Source organism: Triticum dicoccoides, chromosome 2A, assembly GCF_002162155.2.
Source record: "Triticum dicoccoides isolate Atlit2015 ecotype Zavitan chromosome 2A, WEW_v2.0, whole genome shotgun sequence".
In the NCBI taxonomy this organism is placed as follows: Eukaryota; Viridiplantae; Streptophyta; class Magnoliopsida; order Poales; family Poaceae; genus Triticum; species Triticum dicoccoides.
Window position 1 is genome coordinate 130,263,684 of NC_041382.1, and position 18,031 is coordinate 130,281,714.

Sequence of the window (18,031 nt, forward strand, 5' to 3'; positions counted from 1 at the left end):
CTCTTAAATTGTGCACTCAATTCTTTGATCTCATGAAGAACTCCAACGATCTCAGCACGATCAAAATCTTTTGTCTCCCATAGTTTATGATTGCTTGAGCGTCGCTCTCGACGACAACTCTACGGAAGCCTCTCTCCAGGGCCATTCGGACCCCATCCCGATTCGCCTCAGCTTCCATTGCCATCGAGCTTGATGCAAACTCATACCAAAGGGCCTGTGCAGGTAAGAGATTGCCAAAACTATCACGGTTCACCAGCCCGGAAGACCCTTGATTGGTATTCTCATCAAAGGAGGCATCAACATTCACCTTGATCACTCCATTTTCAGGTGGTGACCATTTAGCTTTCACCTTCGACGCCTTAACTATGGTTTCTTTTCCTGCCATAACCAAATCCATCATTGTATCAGTAACCCATTTGACAGATTGCGCTATGGTACATCCAGCCTCCCCATGTCTTCTTGCATTTCGCTCAGTCCATATTGCCCACGCACCACAACAAATAACGCAAGCATCTGCTTGAGAAACCTTGGTTCCATCAACAAGATCAAGTGTCCACGGCTGCGGGTGAAGTTTGGGAATTTTAATGCCAGTTAGACTTTTAATCTCGTCCCAAAAACTCCGAGCCCAAATGCAATAAAAAATTGCATGCATCGAAGTTTCCGGCTGCCCACAACTTTCACAGAAGTCAATTTCCTCCATATGTCTTCGCTTCAGCACCGCGCGGCACGGAATGAAATCATGACAAATACGCCACCAGAAATTCCTAACCTTTGGAGGAACTTGAAGTCGCCACATTTTCTTCCATGCATTTGCTTGACTGCTACTGGAACCCGGCTGGACTCTTTGATGGCATTTAGCTACTAGCTCTCTATATGCTGATCTTACTGTGAAATTCCCATGCTTTTCAAAGTGCCACGCCCATGAGTCCTCGATGAAGCAACCGAGGGGGATCCTGCAGATTGCACTCACATCAGGTTCAACAAAATGCAATTTTATCATATTGATATCCCATTCCCCAGTGTCTTCATCTATCAGCTCTTGTACTGTGTTCACGGTTGCACTTGGGAGCTTCACAATAGGTTTGAAACCATAATTAGATTGGATACATGGATCATCCCAAGGCCGAATAGAAGAGCCATCTCCAACCCTCTTCACCAACCCCGGTTTTAGTACCTCTCTGCCATGGAGTATTGCCCTCCAAATGTGTGATGACCCTCTCTTGTTCTTGGCTAACATAAAGTCATGATCATGAAAATACTTGCCCTTAAGAACTCTAGCACACAACGATTTTGGTGTGGTAATTAACCTCCAGCCCTGCTTTGCAAGGATAGCTTGATTAAACATTTCAAAATCCCTAAAGCCCATGCCTCCATCTCCTTTTGGTATAGCTATATCTCTCCATTTTTTCCAATGAAGCTTCCTTCGGCTTTCATCTCCACCCCAGAAGAATCGAGCCACTATAACAGTCAACTTTTTACATAGTTTTTTGGACAACCTGAAACAACTCATGGAATATATGGGAATTGCCTGACAAACCGCTTTGATCAAAACTTCCCTTGCTGCGGTGCTCAGAAGTTTGGGAACATACCCATTTACTAGTTTATGGATACTGGTGGCAATGTGTTCGAATTGAACATCGGATGAGCGACCAATGGCCGTTGGCAGCCCCAAAATACTTCTCAACAAGAGCTTCCGTCTCAATCTCAGTTTGCTCACGGACCACCGCTTTCATCTCATCGGAACAATTGGCACTGAAGAATATGGCAGACTTCGCTCGGTTCACCATTTGGCCTGAAGCTTCTCGATAGACGTCCAGAGTGTTATGCAATCTGGTAGCTGCCGCAGAAGAGGCCTGTGTAAACACCAGACAATCATCTGCAAACAACAAGTGGGACACCCATGGAGCATGTATTCCAACTCTAACACCTCGGGATAGCTGGTCTGGGCCACGGAATTTCAACAAACTGCTCAACCCTTCCGCACATATGAGAAATAGGTACGGTGAGATGGGATCGCCCTGCCTGATGCCTTTGGTAGGTCTGAAAGATTCTGAGAATTGGCCATTAACTCGAATTGAAAAAGACACAGTCTGAACGCATACCATTACCCGGTCGATCCACTCAGCAGCAAACCCAAGTTTCTCCATCATCGCACGCAAGTATGTCCATTCCACCCTATCGTACGCCTTAGCCATATCAAGCTTCACTGCCATATCTCCAGACTTGCCCTTCTTTTTCTTAAGATAATGAATGCACTCATATGCCGTTAGGACGTTGTCCGAAATCAGCCGGCCCGGGACAAATGCTGACTGCTCTTCCGCAATGATATCATCCAGTACTGGTCTCAGTCGTAGAGCAAGGACTTTCGAAGCTAGCTTATAGAGCATATTACACAAGGAGATCGGTTTGTACTGTGCTAAATCTTGTGGATTTTTGATTTTAGGAATAAGAACCAACACGGTACTGTTCACAATCTCCGGCATTTCTCCTCCCTCAAGGAAAGTGTGAATTGCATCACAAACAACATCTTTAAGTAAGTGCCAATGACGAATATAGAAGCCCGCCGTAAACCCATCAGGACCAGGGGCTTTATTGGGATGCATCATAAAGAGCGCATTCTCTATCTCTTCATTGGAAATTGGTGCACACAGCCTAACATTCATTGCTTCAGTAACTTTGTTTGGAACCCAGTCTGTCACTAGCTCCGGCCTCGTCTCATGTTGGGCTGTGAAGAGATCAGAATAAAAATTCATAGTGAGGGTCTCCAGCTCCGGCTGTGTCATCGCCACTGAGCCATCTGGCTTCTTCAATTTTTTGATCCTATTTATGCGGGATCTTTCTTTCATCTTAGCATGGAAAAATTCAGTGTTTCTATCACCTTCCGACAGCCATAGTACCCTGGAACGTTGCTTTGTCAACGCCTCCTCCCTAGCCAACAATTCAGATATACGTTTCAAGAGGTCTTTCTCGGCTCTAGTTGGTCCAGACCGCAGAGAAGTTGCTCGCACCCTCTCCAGCCGGTGTCTCATAGCTTTGAGCTGTTTTTGAACAGAACCAAACTCCTCCCTACTCCATTTCTGCAGCTTTTGGCGAACGGAATTCAGTGCGTCATATACCCCGGCCAGGTCATTTGCTTGAGGTTGCCAGCTCTCAACTACCACTTCCTCGTACCTCTCATGCCTCGTCCATGCATTCTCGAAACGGAAAGGTTAAGAACCGCATTTAGAAGTTTCTGCGGCTCATGAGCGCGCTGCACCGTCGGAAAATAGCTGGCTACCATTGTATACGTGATTACGTAGTAGTAGTATGTCCTGTAGCAATGAATGGCTCTCGTATGCCGCTGCCGTGTCGCTTGCGGTTTAATTTCCCACCGCACTTGCCTCTCACTCGCAGAAGCTGCACTTCGTGGTTTTTTTTTTTGAGTTGGACACTCCGTGGTATACTTCATAGTATCCGTGTCCCGTGTGTGACAGAAGTGACTATAGCACCGAAAATTCAATATGGGTTGTACATCCATATGCTCACATTATCTCAAGCATTGACATGTCTTGGGATCTGGGTGCTGCAGTGTATTGCAGTCCGTATTTTTATTTTCTCGTCATATTGCTACAGTTCGCAGGCCCACATCTGCAGTGCATTCATTTCGTATGCTGATGTTAGAGCATCTTCAGCCGTTCGCCCCCCCCCCCCCCCCCAGGACGCATAAAAATTGCCCCCTGGGGGCGAGCCGGCGATACAATCGGCGTTGGGGGCGGTTTCGCGCCCAGTCGTCGCCCCCAGGCGCCGATATTGGCCCACTTTTCAGCCCCATTTTGGCGAATAAAGGGTCCATATGGGTGACAATAGGCCCATATTCGGCGTGGTTCATTGTTGTTCGGCGTTCAATTATGCATATAAATTTTTTATTACATATTTCATCACAGAAATATCAAATACTTCAACAAAATAATACAACAACAAATAGTTCAATACAAATTATATAGTTTAATAAATAAAAACTCATATTTCATCATATGTCGTGCCCGGCGTCGCCCTTGAGCCTTCATAGATGCTCTATCAGATCTTGCTGCAGTTGATGATGCACCTGTGGGTCTCGGATCTCCTAACGCATACTGAGATAGGCAGTCCAGGTTGCCGGTAGTTGGTGATCAACTTCGGCTAGAGGACCCTGCCTGTAGTATGGTTCAGTGTCAAACACTGGGTCTTCTTGCTCGCTCTCGATGATCATGTTGTGCAAGATGACACAGCATCATAATCTCCCACATTTGATCTTTCGACCAGGTCTGAGCGGGGTACCGGACAACAGCAAATCGAGATTGGAGCACACCAAATGCCCGCTCGACATCCTTCCTGCAAGCCTCTTGAACCTTCGCAAACCAGACGTTCTTGCCTCCTGGCACAGGGTTTGAGATCGTCTTCACAAATGTCGACCATCTCGGATAGATGCCATCAGCTAGATAGTACCCCTTGTTGTAGTGTCACCCATTGATCTCGAAGTTCACCGGAGAAGAATGACCCTCAACAAGCTTGGCAAAGACAGGAGAGCACTGCAGCACACTGATGTCATTGTGAGTTCCTGGCATACCAAAGAAGGAGTGCCAAATCCAGAGGTCCTGTGTGGCCACCGCCTCAAGTACCACACTGCAACCGCCTTTGGCGCCTTTGTACATCCCCTGCCGAGCAAATGGGCAATTCTTCCATTTCCAATGCATGCAGTCGATGCTTCCAAGCATCCCAGGAAATCCTCTTGCTGCATTCTGTGCTAGGATCCAAGCAGTGTCTTCCGCATTGGGTGTTCTCAAGTATTGCGGTCCAAACACTGCCACCAGTGCCCGACAGAACTTGTAGAAACACTCTATGCTGGTGGACTCGGTCATGCGCCCATACTCGTCGAGTGAATCACCGGGAGCTCCGTATGCAGGCATCCTCATCGTTGTCGTGCACTTCTGGATGGAGGTGAATCCAAGGGCGCCGGTGCAATCCATCTTACACTTGAAGTAGTTGTCGAACTCTCGGATGGAATTCACAATCCTGACGAAGAGTTTTCGGCTCATCCGATAACGGCGTCGAAATGTTTTCTTGCCATGAAATGGAGCATCGGTGAAGTAGTCGGAGTAGAGCATGCAGTAGCCTTCGAGACGATGCCGGTTCTTTGCTTTCACCCGCCCGGTGCCGAGCCACCTCGTCGCGGCTTTTCATTGCTCGTCAGCAGCTGGGCGAGGCCGGCGAGCACCATGAGATGCTCTTCTTCCTAGACGTCGCCTCGGCTTCCTCCTCCAGCAGCGCGGCGAGCGCTTTCTCTTCATCCGAGTCCATCGCCGAGGCAGGCAAATCGCCGAACACCTTGCGTTCGGTGGGCGTGTCCCCGCCACTAAACTGCCCCTCCGCGGCCGAAAACGCCCAGCTGCTGTTGGAGGGGCTGCCGCGGTGAAGCTCTGCTATTTTTCCGGCGTGGAATGGCTATGTAGTGGTGAAGGCGGCGGGCGGCGCCGGGATATAGCTACTGGCGGCCGAGGGCGCGGGGGGTGGGAGGCGAGTCAGGGAAGAAAACCTTGACTTTTCCCCTGACGGCGTGGGCCAGCCGCGCTTTTCCCTTGCGCCGGAGCCCCCAACTGCCCCTCCAGTGCGCCGGGTTCGGCCTGTGACCGCCGGGCGGAAAAAGGGCCGTACCGGCGTTTTTCGACGTCCTGGGGGCGCGACTGGGGCGTTTTTTTGGTGCCGGCGCGAAAAAAGTGGCCTGGGGGCCTGTTGGGGGCGCGGCTGGAGATGCTCTTAGGTGGTGTTTGGTTCTCTAGTCCTAGGACTTTTTTTAGTCCCAACTAAAAAGTCTCTAGTCCCTAAAAAGTCATTTCCTGTTTGTTTCCAGAGACTAAAAAGTCCCTAGTCCCTTACTAGAGGTTATTAAATGACTATGTTGCCCCTAGTATATAGAAAAATAACAATCAAACAACACCACAGGGTGGCGGGCCAATGGGTGCATAGAGGGGCATTGTTGAAAAAGTCCTAAAAAGACTCTCCTTGAGAGAGATCCACCCTACAATATAGGGTCAAAAAGCCAAAAAAAATAAGTGATTTTAGCCCTTATAAAAGGAAAACGGATTCTTGAACCTTTTTCACGCTTATGTCATGTCGATGTACTGCAGAAAAAAGAACTGCAAAATCCGATCCAATTTTTCGTAATCGATTAGTTAACATAGTGGTTAACCGTATTACATAAAAGGAAAACTTATTAGGAGCACCGGAGTATGCAAAGGGTGGTATCACCCGAGTCTCTCCCCAAAACGAAGGGTAGAAAGGAGATTTCAGAATATCCTTAATCTATCCTGAATTTTTGAAAACGCAAATTAGGAGATTTCAGAATATCCTTAATCTATCCTGAATTTTTGAAAACGCAAATTATATGGATCATGGGGAGTTCTCGAAAAATGGTTCGGCTGACTGGCTGAGTATGTAGAACTTACTAATAGCAAAAATTCAATATGGGTCGCACTTCCATATGCTCCTATTATCTACCGCCCTTATGCCAAACAGCGCCAGGAGGTCACTACCTCCATTCTTCACCATGTTTCGAGTCATTTTAGTGGCTAGCCCATCTTTACCTAAACTGTCCATCGTCCTCCTCCACTGTAAATCTGTAATGCTGCATGTTTTGGTTACTTTTTTTAGTTGCATGTTCGGTTACTAGCAGAAAAACGAAAGGTAAATATTAGGTGATACTACTCTTCACATGCTCAAATGCTTGCAAATTAAAAAATGCATTTAAGATGTTCCAAAAATATCTTTTTTTTTGTGAATGCTTAGAAGGCATGTGCGTACAACTTCTACAAAATTCAAAATACATGTAGAGCAACAAAAAAGACAAAGCTAGGATGAGTTGTCTAAAACATGAATAGTGTCAAAAACTGACACTGCTCACATCTGGATTTATCTTTTTAGTTTACCTATGTGTCTTTCAAATTTGGATTTGAACCTTCTTGATTTGTAGACACATGTCCTGTGAACATTCACAAAAAATATTCAAGATGTTTATAAGCATTTAAATATTTATCAAACTTGAGAGCACGGAAGCATGTGAAGGGTGGTATCACCTGAAACTCTTCCAAAACAAAGGGCACATAGGAGATTTCAGCACCTCTTTAATCTATCCTAAATTTTTCAAAATGCCAATTATATTGGATTGTAGGGTGTACATGGAAAATTGTTCAGTTAAGTGCGTAGAACTTCTTTTTTTCAAGGTGACTACGTAAAACTTACTTTTTTTTGAACATCAGTACAGACACAAGCGCTCATATACATGCGCACACACTCACCCCTATAAACGCACACACGCACACCCTACCCCTATGAGCACCTCCGAAAGACTGAGCCGGTATATGCGAGCACCAGGATTTGAACTCTGATGAATTGGGAATACCACAGTCCCTCTAACCATTCAAGCACACGTTGGTTCGCCGTAAAACTTACTACTGCTATATAAGGCTTGGTAAGACGAAGCAAATGACTCGGCGGATAAATACAATCATCTAGCCGAGTAGGACCAACGTTAGCCAACTAATGTATCCCCGAAAAAAAAAGGCAAGTACTATTATCTGTGATTTCACTCCAAGTCAGCACCGAAACATACGCACAGCTAAACCTTAGCTTTCCCAGCTAAAATAAAGAATTAGCTTCAGTCCGGCCAAATTCTGGACCAGGTACACTTATAGTGCAAATACCGTTACAGACGCGAAACGTCCATGGACCGTGCCTCCAGCCGTCAAACCCTGATCCACGTGCGTCAGACGTACATACGTACTATCACTGTATTCCGGCAAGGCACCAATTTCCCCAGCTCGCACCCATTCGCATTAACTGCTGCTGCACAGTTCATCGTGTTGCTACTTACGGTCCAGATAATATGAGCAAATGCCAGTACGATCCATGTCGCAGCTCTCCTATAACACGACGGTTTTCCAGCTGTCTATTTATCTACTATATACCAATATAAAAAGATCCAAAGGAGCAGATCCAATCAATCTCAACCATCGAACTAAGTCAATCCAACGACCTAGACTGCTCCAATGGCGAGCGTTAAACGTGTTTAACGTGCAATTAGTATCATACCAAATATTGCACTAATCACATGATTAACACATAAATAATGGCATACCTTATATCCGTGTGTAATTAATATATTGCCTAAGTATTTAACGTGCGTTGCACGTGCGCAATTACTAGTTATAATAATGTTTGTCGTGTTCTAACAAGGGAGGGGCAAAGCTGTCGGCACGCCTTCAGCTCGCTCCGGTGCTTGTAGTCCTGACTAGGTGGTCTATAGACATCAATGTATATTTTACTTCTTGTGTTCTTTGTACTACATTGACAGTTGATGAATAGATCAAAAGAACCCTATATTTTCGCTACAAAATTAAGAGCATCTACAACCAAAACCTCAAACCTTATATGTTTGCGAAGAATCGTCCAGAAACGCCACCCCCCCCCAATTGGGTCCCTTAAACTGTCATATATGTCGGATATGTCCGACACCTCCCATAACCAGCTCATATGTAGGGCAGATATGGGGACGTCCAAACATGTTCTCCACGTCGAATCCGGTCCACGTTGGCCCACCTCAACTCCACAAAATTGTTATTTGCATCCCGGACCAAACTCTAGCAATCCACTTTCATTCCGCTCTGCTCCACCCCTCGCCCCCCTCCCCCCCCCCATCATGCTCCTCTTTGACAATCACTAGCCTTCTTCGACATGGCTGACGGTTAGATACTTTGGATCCGTCTAGTGACTATAGCACTACGACTTTCCGACTGTCTAATACAACAATGTTTGTCCGGCTTCAATGAAGGACGGGCGAAGACGGCGGCGCGCCTTCGACTCGCTACAGTGTTTGTAGTCATCCTTCGGTGCTTTATGAACATCGATGTATTATTTTAGGTGTTCTTTGTACTACATTGACAGTTGATGAATAGATCGAAAGTTTTTCTCAAAAAAATCCTATATACTTGCTACAAAATTAAGAGCATCTACAACCAGAACCTCAAACCCTGTATGTCTGGGATGAATGGTCTGAAAACGCCACCCAACTGGTGTTGGAAATATGCCCTAGAGGCAATAATAAATTAGTTATTATTATATTTCATTGTTCATGATAATTGTTTATTATCCATGCTAGAATTGTATTGATAGGAAACTTAGATATATGTGTGGATACATAGACAACACCATGTCCCTAGTAAGCCTCTAGTTTGACTAGCTCGTTGATCAATAGATGGTTACGGTTTCCTGACCATGGACATTGTATGTCATTGATAACGGGATCACATCATTAGAAGAATGATATGATGGACAAGACCCAATCCTAAGCCTAGCACAAGATCATGTAGTTCGTATGCTAAATCTTTTCTAAATGTCAAGTATCATTTCCTTAGACCATGAGATTGTGCAACTCCCGGATACTGTAGGAGTGCTTTGGGTGTGCCAAACGTCACAACGTAACTGGGTGGCTATAAAGGTACACTACAGGTATCTCCGAAAGTGTCTGTTGGGTTGGCACGAATCGAGACTGGGATTTGTCACTCCGTGTAAACGGAGAGGTATCTCTGGGCCCACTAGGTAGGACATCATCATAATGTGCACAATGTGATCAAGGAGTTGATCATGGGATGATGTGTTACGGAACGAGTAAAGAGACTTGCCGGTAACGAGATTGAACAAGGTATCGGGATACCGACGATCGAATCTCGGGCAAGCATCGTACCGATAGACAAAGGGAATTGTATACGGGATTGATTAAGTCCTTGACATCGTGGTTCATCCGATGAGATCATCGTGGAGCATGTGGGAGCCAGCATGGGTATCTAGATCCCGTTGTTGGTTATTGACCGGAGAGGTGTCTCGGTCATGTCTGCATGTTTCCCGAACCCATAGTGTCTACACACTTAAGGTTCGATGACGCTAGGGTTATAGGGAAAGTATGAACGCGGTTACCGAATGTTGTTCGGAGTCCCGGATGAGATCCCGGACGTCACGAGGAGTTCCGGAATGGTCCGGAGGTAAAGATTTATATATGGGAAGTCCTATTTTGGTCGCCGGAAAAGTTTCGGGTTTTATCGGTAATGTACCAGGACCACCGGGAGGGTCCCGGTGGTCCACCAAGTGGGGCCACCAGCCCCGGAGGGCTGCATGGGCCAAGTGTGGGAGGGGACCAGCCCCAGGTGGGCTGGTGCGCCCCCCCCCCCCACCAAGGCCCAAGGCGCAAGGGAGAGTGGAAGGGGGCAAACCCTAGGCTCAGATGGGCCTAAGGCCCACCTAGTGGTGCGCCCCCTCTCCCCCCCCTTGGCTGCCCCCCTAGATGGGATCTAGGGCTGGCCGCCACCCCTAGGGGTGGAAACCTAGGTGGGGGCGCAGACCCTCCCCTCCCCCTATATATACTTGAGGTTTTGGGCTGCCAGGGACACGATTGAATCTCCTTGTTGGTGCAACCCTACCCCTCTTCCTCCTCGTCTCTCGTAGTGCTTGGCGAAGCCCTGCTGGAGTCCCGCGCTCCTCCACCACCACCACGCCGTCGTGCTGCTGTTGGATGGAGTCTTCCCCAACCTCTCCTTCTCCCCTTGCTGGATCAAGGTGTAGGAGACGTCACCGGGCTGTACGTGCGTTGAACACGGAGGTGTCGTCCGTTCGGCACTAGGATCATCGGTGATTTGGATCACGACGAGTACGGCTCCATCAACCCCGTTCACTTGAACGCTTCCGCTTAGCGATCTACAAGGGTATGTAGATGCACTCTCCTTCCCCTCGTTGCTGGTTTCTCCATAGATAGATCTTGGTGACACGTAGGAAAATTTTGAATTTCTGCTACGTTCCCCAACAGTGGCATCATGAGCTAGGTCTAGGTCTATGCATAGTTACTATGCACGAGTAGAACAAAAAGTAGTTGTGGGCGTCGATATTGTCAATTATCTTGCCATTACTAGTCTTATCTTGATTCGGCGGCATCGTGGGATGAAGCGGCCCGGACCAACCTTACACGTACGCTTACGGAGACCGGTTCCACCGACTGACATGCACTAGTTGCATAAGGTGGCTGGCGGGTGTCTGTCTCTCCCACTTTAGTCGGATCGGATTCGATGAAAAGGGTCCTTATGAAGGGTAAATAGCAATTGGCATATCACGTTGTGGTTTTTGCGTAGGTAAGAAACGTTCTTGCTAGAAACCCATAGCAGCCACATAAAACATGCAAACAACAATTAGAGGACGTCTAACTTGTTTTTGCAGGGTATGCTATGTGATGTGATATGGCCAAGAAGAATGTGATGAATGATATGTGATGTATGAGATTGATCATGTTCTTGTAATAGGAATCACGACTTGCATGTCGATGAGTATGACAACCGGCAGGAGCCATAGGAGTTGTCTTTATTTATTGTATGACCTGCGTGTCATTGAACAATGCCATGTAATTACTTTACTTTATTGCTAACCGTTAGCTGTAGTAGTAGAAGTAATAGTTGGCGAGACAACTTCATGAAGACACGATGATGGAGATCATGATGATGGAGATCATGGTGTCATGCCGGTGACAACGATGATCATGGAGCCCCGAAGATGGAGATCAAAAGGAGCAAAATGATATTGGCCATATCATGTCACTTTTTGATTGCATGTGATGTTTATCATGTTTTTGCATCTTATTTGCTTAGAACGACGGTAGTAAATAAGATGATCCTTCATTAAATTTTTCAAGAAAGTGTTCCCCCTAACTGTGCACCGTTGTGAAAGTTCGTCGTTTCAAAGCACCATGTGATGATCGGGTGTGATAGATTCTTACGTTCGAATACAACGGGTGTTGACGAGCCTATCATGTACAGACATGGCCTCGGAACACATGCGAAACACTTAGGTTGACTTGACGAGCCTAGCATGTACAGACATGGCCTCGGAACACAGAAGACCGAAAGGTCGAACATGAGTCGTATAGAAGATACGATCAACATGAAGATGTTCACCGATGTTGACTAGTCCGTCTCACGTGATGATCGGACACGGCCTAGTTGACTCGGATCATGTAATCACTTAGATGACTAGAGGGATGTCTATCTGAGCGGGAGTTCATAAGATGAACTTAATTATCCTGAACATAGTCAAAAGGTCTTCGCAAATTATGCCATAGCTCGCGCTTCAGTTCTGCTGTTTAGATATGTTCCTAGAGAAAATTTAGTTAAAAGTTGATAGTAGCAATTATGCGGACTAGGTCCGTAAACTGAGGATTGTCCTCATTGCTTCATAGAAGGCTTATGTCCTTAATGCACCACTCAGTGTGCTGAACCTCGAACGTCGTCTGTGGATGTTGCGAACATCTGACATACACATTTTGATAACTACGTGATAGTTCAGTTAAACGGTTTAGAGTTGAGGCACCGAAGACGTTTTGAAACGTCGCGAAACATATGAGATGTTTCGAGGGCTGAAATTGGGATTTCAGGCTCGTGCCCACGTCAAGAGGTATAAGACCTCCGACGAATTTTCTTAGCCTGCAAACTAAGGGAGAAAAGCTCAATTGTTGAGCTTGTGCTCAGATTGTCTGAGTACAACAATCATTTGAATCGAGTGGGAGTTGATCTTCCAGATGAGATAGTGATGTTTCTCCGAAGTCATTACCACCAAGCTGCTAGAGCTTCGTGATGAACTATAATATATCAGGGACATATATGATGATCCTTGAGATATTCGCGATGTTTGACACCACAAAAGTAGAAATCAAGAAGGAGCATCAATTGTTAATGGTTGGTGAAACCACTAGTTTCAAGAAGGGCAAGGGCAAAAAGGGATACTTCATGAAACGGCAAATCAGCTGCTGCTCTAGTGAAGAAACCCAAAGTTGAACCCAAGCCCGAGACTGAGTGCTTCTGTAATAAGGGGAACAGTCACTGAAGCAGAACCACCCTAGATACTTGGTAGATGAGAAGGCTGGCAAGGTCGACAGAAGTATATTGGATATGCATTATAATGTGTACTTTACTAGTACTCCTAGTAGCACCAGGGTATTAGATACCGGTTCGGTTGCTAAGTGTTAGTAACTCGAAACAAAAGGCTACGGAATAAACGGAGACTAGCTAAAAGGTGAGATGACGATATGTGTTGGAAGTATTTCCAAGGTTGATCAAATATCGTACGCTCCCTCTACCATCGAGATTGGTATTAAAACCTAAATAATTGTTATTTGGTGTTTGCGTTGAGCATATACATGATTGGATTATGTCTATCACAATATGGTTATTCATTTAAGGAGAATAATGGTTACTCTATTTATTTGAATAATACCATCCCGATCGTAGTGATACACATTTTCATGCCAAAGGTATAAGATAGTAATGATAGTACCACACAAATGTGGCACTGCAATTTGAGTCATATTGATATAAAACGCATGAAGAAGCTCTATGTTGATGGATCTTTGGGCTCACTTGTTTTGAAAAGTTTGAGACATGCGAACCATGTCTATTGGTGTATATGCATGAAGAAACTCCGTGCAAATGGACCGTTTGGACTCATTTGATTTTGAATCACTTGAGACATGCAAATCATACCACATGGGCAAGATGACTGAAAGCCTCGTTTTTAGTAAAATGGAACTAGAAAGCAACTTGTTGGAAGTAATACATTCTGATGTGTGCAGTCCAATGAGTGCTGATGCGTGTAGTGGATATCGTTATGTTCTTACTTCACAGATGATTTGAGTAGATGTTGAGTATATTTACTTGATGAATCACGAGTCTGAATTATTGAAAGGTTCAAGTAATTTCAGGGTGAAGTTGAAAGATCGTCGTGACAAGAGGATAAAAGATCTATGATATGATCATAGAGATGAATATCTGAATTACGAGTTTGGCACAGAATTAAGACATTGTGGAAATTGTTTCACAACTAATACAGCCTGGAACACCATAGTGTGATGGTGTGTCCGAACATCATAACTGCATCCTATTGGATATGATGCATACCATGATGTCTCTTATCGAATTACCACGATAGTTTATGGGTTAGGCATTAGAGACAACCACATTCACTTTAAATAGGGAACCACGTAATTCCGATGAGATGACACCGTATGAACTATGGTTTAGAGAAACCTAAGCTGTCATTTTTTAAAAGTTTGGGGCTGCGACGCTTATGTGAAAAAGTTTCAGGCTGATAAGCTCAAACCCAAAGCGGATAAATGCATCTTCATAGGACACCCAAAACAGTTGGGTATACCTCCTTTCTCAGATCCGAAAGCAATAAGGGATTGTTTCTAGAATCGGGTCCTTTCTCGAGGAAAAAGTTTCTCTCGAAAGAATTGAGTGGGAGGATGGTGGAGACTTGATGAGGTTATTGAACCGTCTCTTCAACTAGTGTGTGGCAGGGCACAGGGAGTTGTTCCTGTGGCACCTACACCAATTGAAGTGGAAGCTTATGATAGTGATCATGAAATTTCAGATCAAGTCACTACCAAACCTCGTGGGATGACAAGGATGCGTACTACTTTAGAGTGGTACGTAATCCTGTCTTGGAAGTCATGTTGCTAGACAACAATGAACCTACGAGCTATGGAGAAGCGATGGTGGGCCTGGATTCCAGAATGACTCGAGGCCATATAATCCGAGAGAGGATCCATATATGAAAACAAAGTGTAGACTTTGGAAGAACTACTTGATGGTCGTAAGACTGTTAGGTACATATGGATTTTAAAAGGAAGACGGACAATGATGGTAAGTATCACCATTAGGAAAGCTCGACTTGTCGTTAAGATGTTTTCCGACAAGTTCAAGGAGTTGACTACGATGAGACTTTCTCACTCGTAGCGATGCTAAGAGTCTGTTGGAATTATATTAGCGATTACTGCATTATTTATGAAATCTTGCAGATAGGATGTCAAAACATTGTTTCCTCGACGATTTTCTTGAGGAAAGGTTGTATGTGATACAACCGGAAGGTTTTGTCAATCCTGAAAGATGCTAATAAGCATGCAAAGCTCCAGCAATCCTTCTAAGGACTGGAGTAAGCATCTCGGAGTTGGAATGTATGCTTTGATGAGATGATCAAAGATTTTGGGTGTATACAAAGTTTATGAGAAACTTGTATTTCCAAAGAAGTGATTGGGAGCACTATAGAATTTCTGATGAATATATGTTGTTGACATATTGTTGATCAGAAATGACGTAGAATTTCTGGAAAGCATATAGGGTTATTTGGAAAGTGTTTTTCAATGGAAAGCCTGGATTAAGCTACTTGAACATTGAGCATCAAGATCTATAAGGATAGATTAAAACGCTTAATGGTACTTTCAAATGAGCACATACCTTGACATGATTTTGAAGGAGTTCAAAATGGATCGGCAAAGAAGGAGTTCTTGGCTGTGTTATAAGGTGTGAACATTGAGTAAGACTCGAATTCTGACCGCAGCAGAATAGAGAGAAAGGACGAAGGTCGTCCCCTATGCTTTAGACGTAGGCTCTACAGTATGCTATGCTATGTACCGCACCTGAAGTGTGCCTTGCCATGAGTCAGTCAAGGGGTACAAGAGTGATCCAAGAATGGATCACAGGACAGCGGTCAAAGTTATCCTTAGTAACTAGTGGACTAAGGAATTTTCTCGATTATGGAGGTGGTAAAAGAATTCATCGTAAAAGGTTACACCGATGCAAACTTTGACACTAATCCAGATTATTCTGAGTAGTAAACTGGATTCGTATAGTGGAACAGTTATTTGGAATAGCTCCAAATAGAACGTGGTAGCTGCATCTGGGAGATGACATAGAGATTTGTAAAGCACACACGGATCTGAAAGATTCAGACCCGTTGACCATAACATCTCTCACAAGCATAACATGATCAAACCCAGAACTCATCGAGTGTTAATCACATGGTAATGTGAACTAGATTATTGACTCTAGTAAACTCTTTGGGTGTTAGTCACATGGGGATGTGACCTTGAGTGTTAGTCACATAGCAATGTGAACTGGATTATTGACTCTAGTGCAAGTGGGAGACTGTTGGAAATATGCCCTAGAGGCAATAATAAATTAGTTATTATTATATTTCCTTGTTCATGATAATTATTTATTATCCACGCTAGAATTGTATTGATAGGAAACTCAGATACATGTGTGGATACATAGACAACACCATGTCCCTAGTAAGCCTCTAGTTTGACTAGCTCGTTGATCAATAGATGGTTACGGTTTCCTGACCATGGACATTGGATGTCATTGATAACGGGATCACATCATTAGAATAATGATGTGATGGACAAGACCCAATCCTAAGCCTAGCACAAGATCATGTAGTTCGTATGCTAAAGCTTTTCTAAATGTCAAGTATCATTTCCTTAGACCATGAGATTGTGCAACTCCCGGATACCGTAGGAGTGCTTTGGGTGTGCCAAACGTCACAACGTAACTGAGTGGCTATAAAGGTACACTACAGGTATCTCCGAAAGTGTCTGTTGGGTTGGCACGAATCGAGACTGGGATTTGTCACTCCGTGTAAACGGAGAGGTATCTCTGGGCCCACTCGGTAGGACATCATCATAATGTGCACAATGTGATCAAGGAGTTGATCATGGAATGATGTGTTACGGAACGAGTAAAGAGACTTGCCGGTAACGAGATTGAACAAGGTATCGGGATACCGACGATCGAATCTCGGGCAAGCATCGTACCGATAGACAAAGGGAATTGTATACGGGATTGATTAAGTCCTTGACATCGTGGTTCATCCGATGAGATCATCGTGGAGCATGTGGGAGCCAGCATGGGTATCCAGATCCCACTGTTGGTTATTGACCGGAGAGGTGTCTCGGTCATGTCTGCATGTTTCCCGAACCCGTAGGGTCTACACACTTAAGGTTCGATGACGCTAGGGTTATAGGGAAAGTATGAACGCGGTTACCGAATGTTGTTCGGAGTCTCGGATGAGATCCTGGACATCACGAGGAGTTCTGGAATGGTCCGGAGGTAAAGATTTATATATGGGAAGTCCTGTTTTGGTCGCCGGAAAAGTTTCGGGTTTTATCGGTAATGTACCGGGACCACCGGGAGGGTCCCGGTGGTCCACCAAGTGGGGACACCAGCCCAGGAGGGCTGCATGGGCCAAGTGTGGGAGGGAACCAGCCCCAGGTGGGCTAGTGCGCTCCCCCCCCCCCACCAAGGCCCAAGGCGCAAGGGAGAGTGGAAGGGGGCAAACCCTAGGCTCAGATGGGCCTAAGGCCCACCTAGTGGTGCGCCCCCCTCTCTCCCCCCCTTGGCCGCCCCCGTAGATGGGATCTAGGGCTGGCCGCCACCCCTAGGGGTGGAAACCTAGGTGGGGGCATAGCCCCTCCCCTCCCCCTATATATACTTGAGGTTTTGGGCTGCCAGAGACACGATTGAATCTCCCTGTTGGTGCAGCCCTACCCCTCTTCCTCCTCGTCTCTCGTAGTGCTTGGCGAAGCCCTGCTGGAGTCCCGCGCTCCTCCACCACCACCACACCGTCGTGCTGCTGTTGGATGGAGTCTTCCCCAACCTCTCCTTCTCCCCTTGCTGGATCAAGGCGTAGGAGACGTCACTGGGCTGTACGTGCATTGAACACGGAGGTGCCGTCCGTTCGGCACTAGGATCATCGGTGATTTGGATCACGACGAGTACGACTCCATCAACCCCGTTCACTTGAACGCTTCCGCTTAGCGATCTACAAGGGTATGTAGATGCACTCTCCTTCCCCTCGTTGCTGGTTTCTCCATAGATAGATCTTGGTGACACGTAGGAAAATTTTGAATTTCTGCTACGTTCCCCAACAACTGGGTCCCTTAAACCATCATATATGTCGGATAAAACCATCATATATGTCGGATATGTTCAGCACCTCTCATAACAAGCTCATATGTAGGGCAGGTAGGGGGACATCCAGACATGTTCGCCATGTCAGACCCGGTCCACGTTAGGCCACCTCAACTTCACAAAAATGTGTCCCTATTCGCATCCCGAGCCAAACTCTAGCTAATCCACTTTCATTCCAC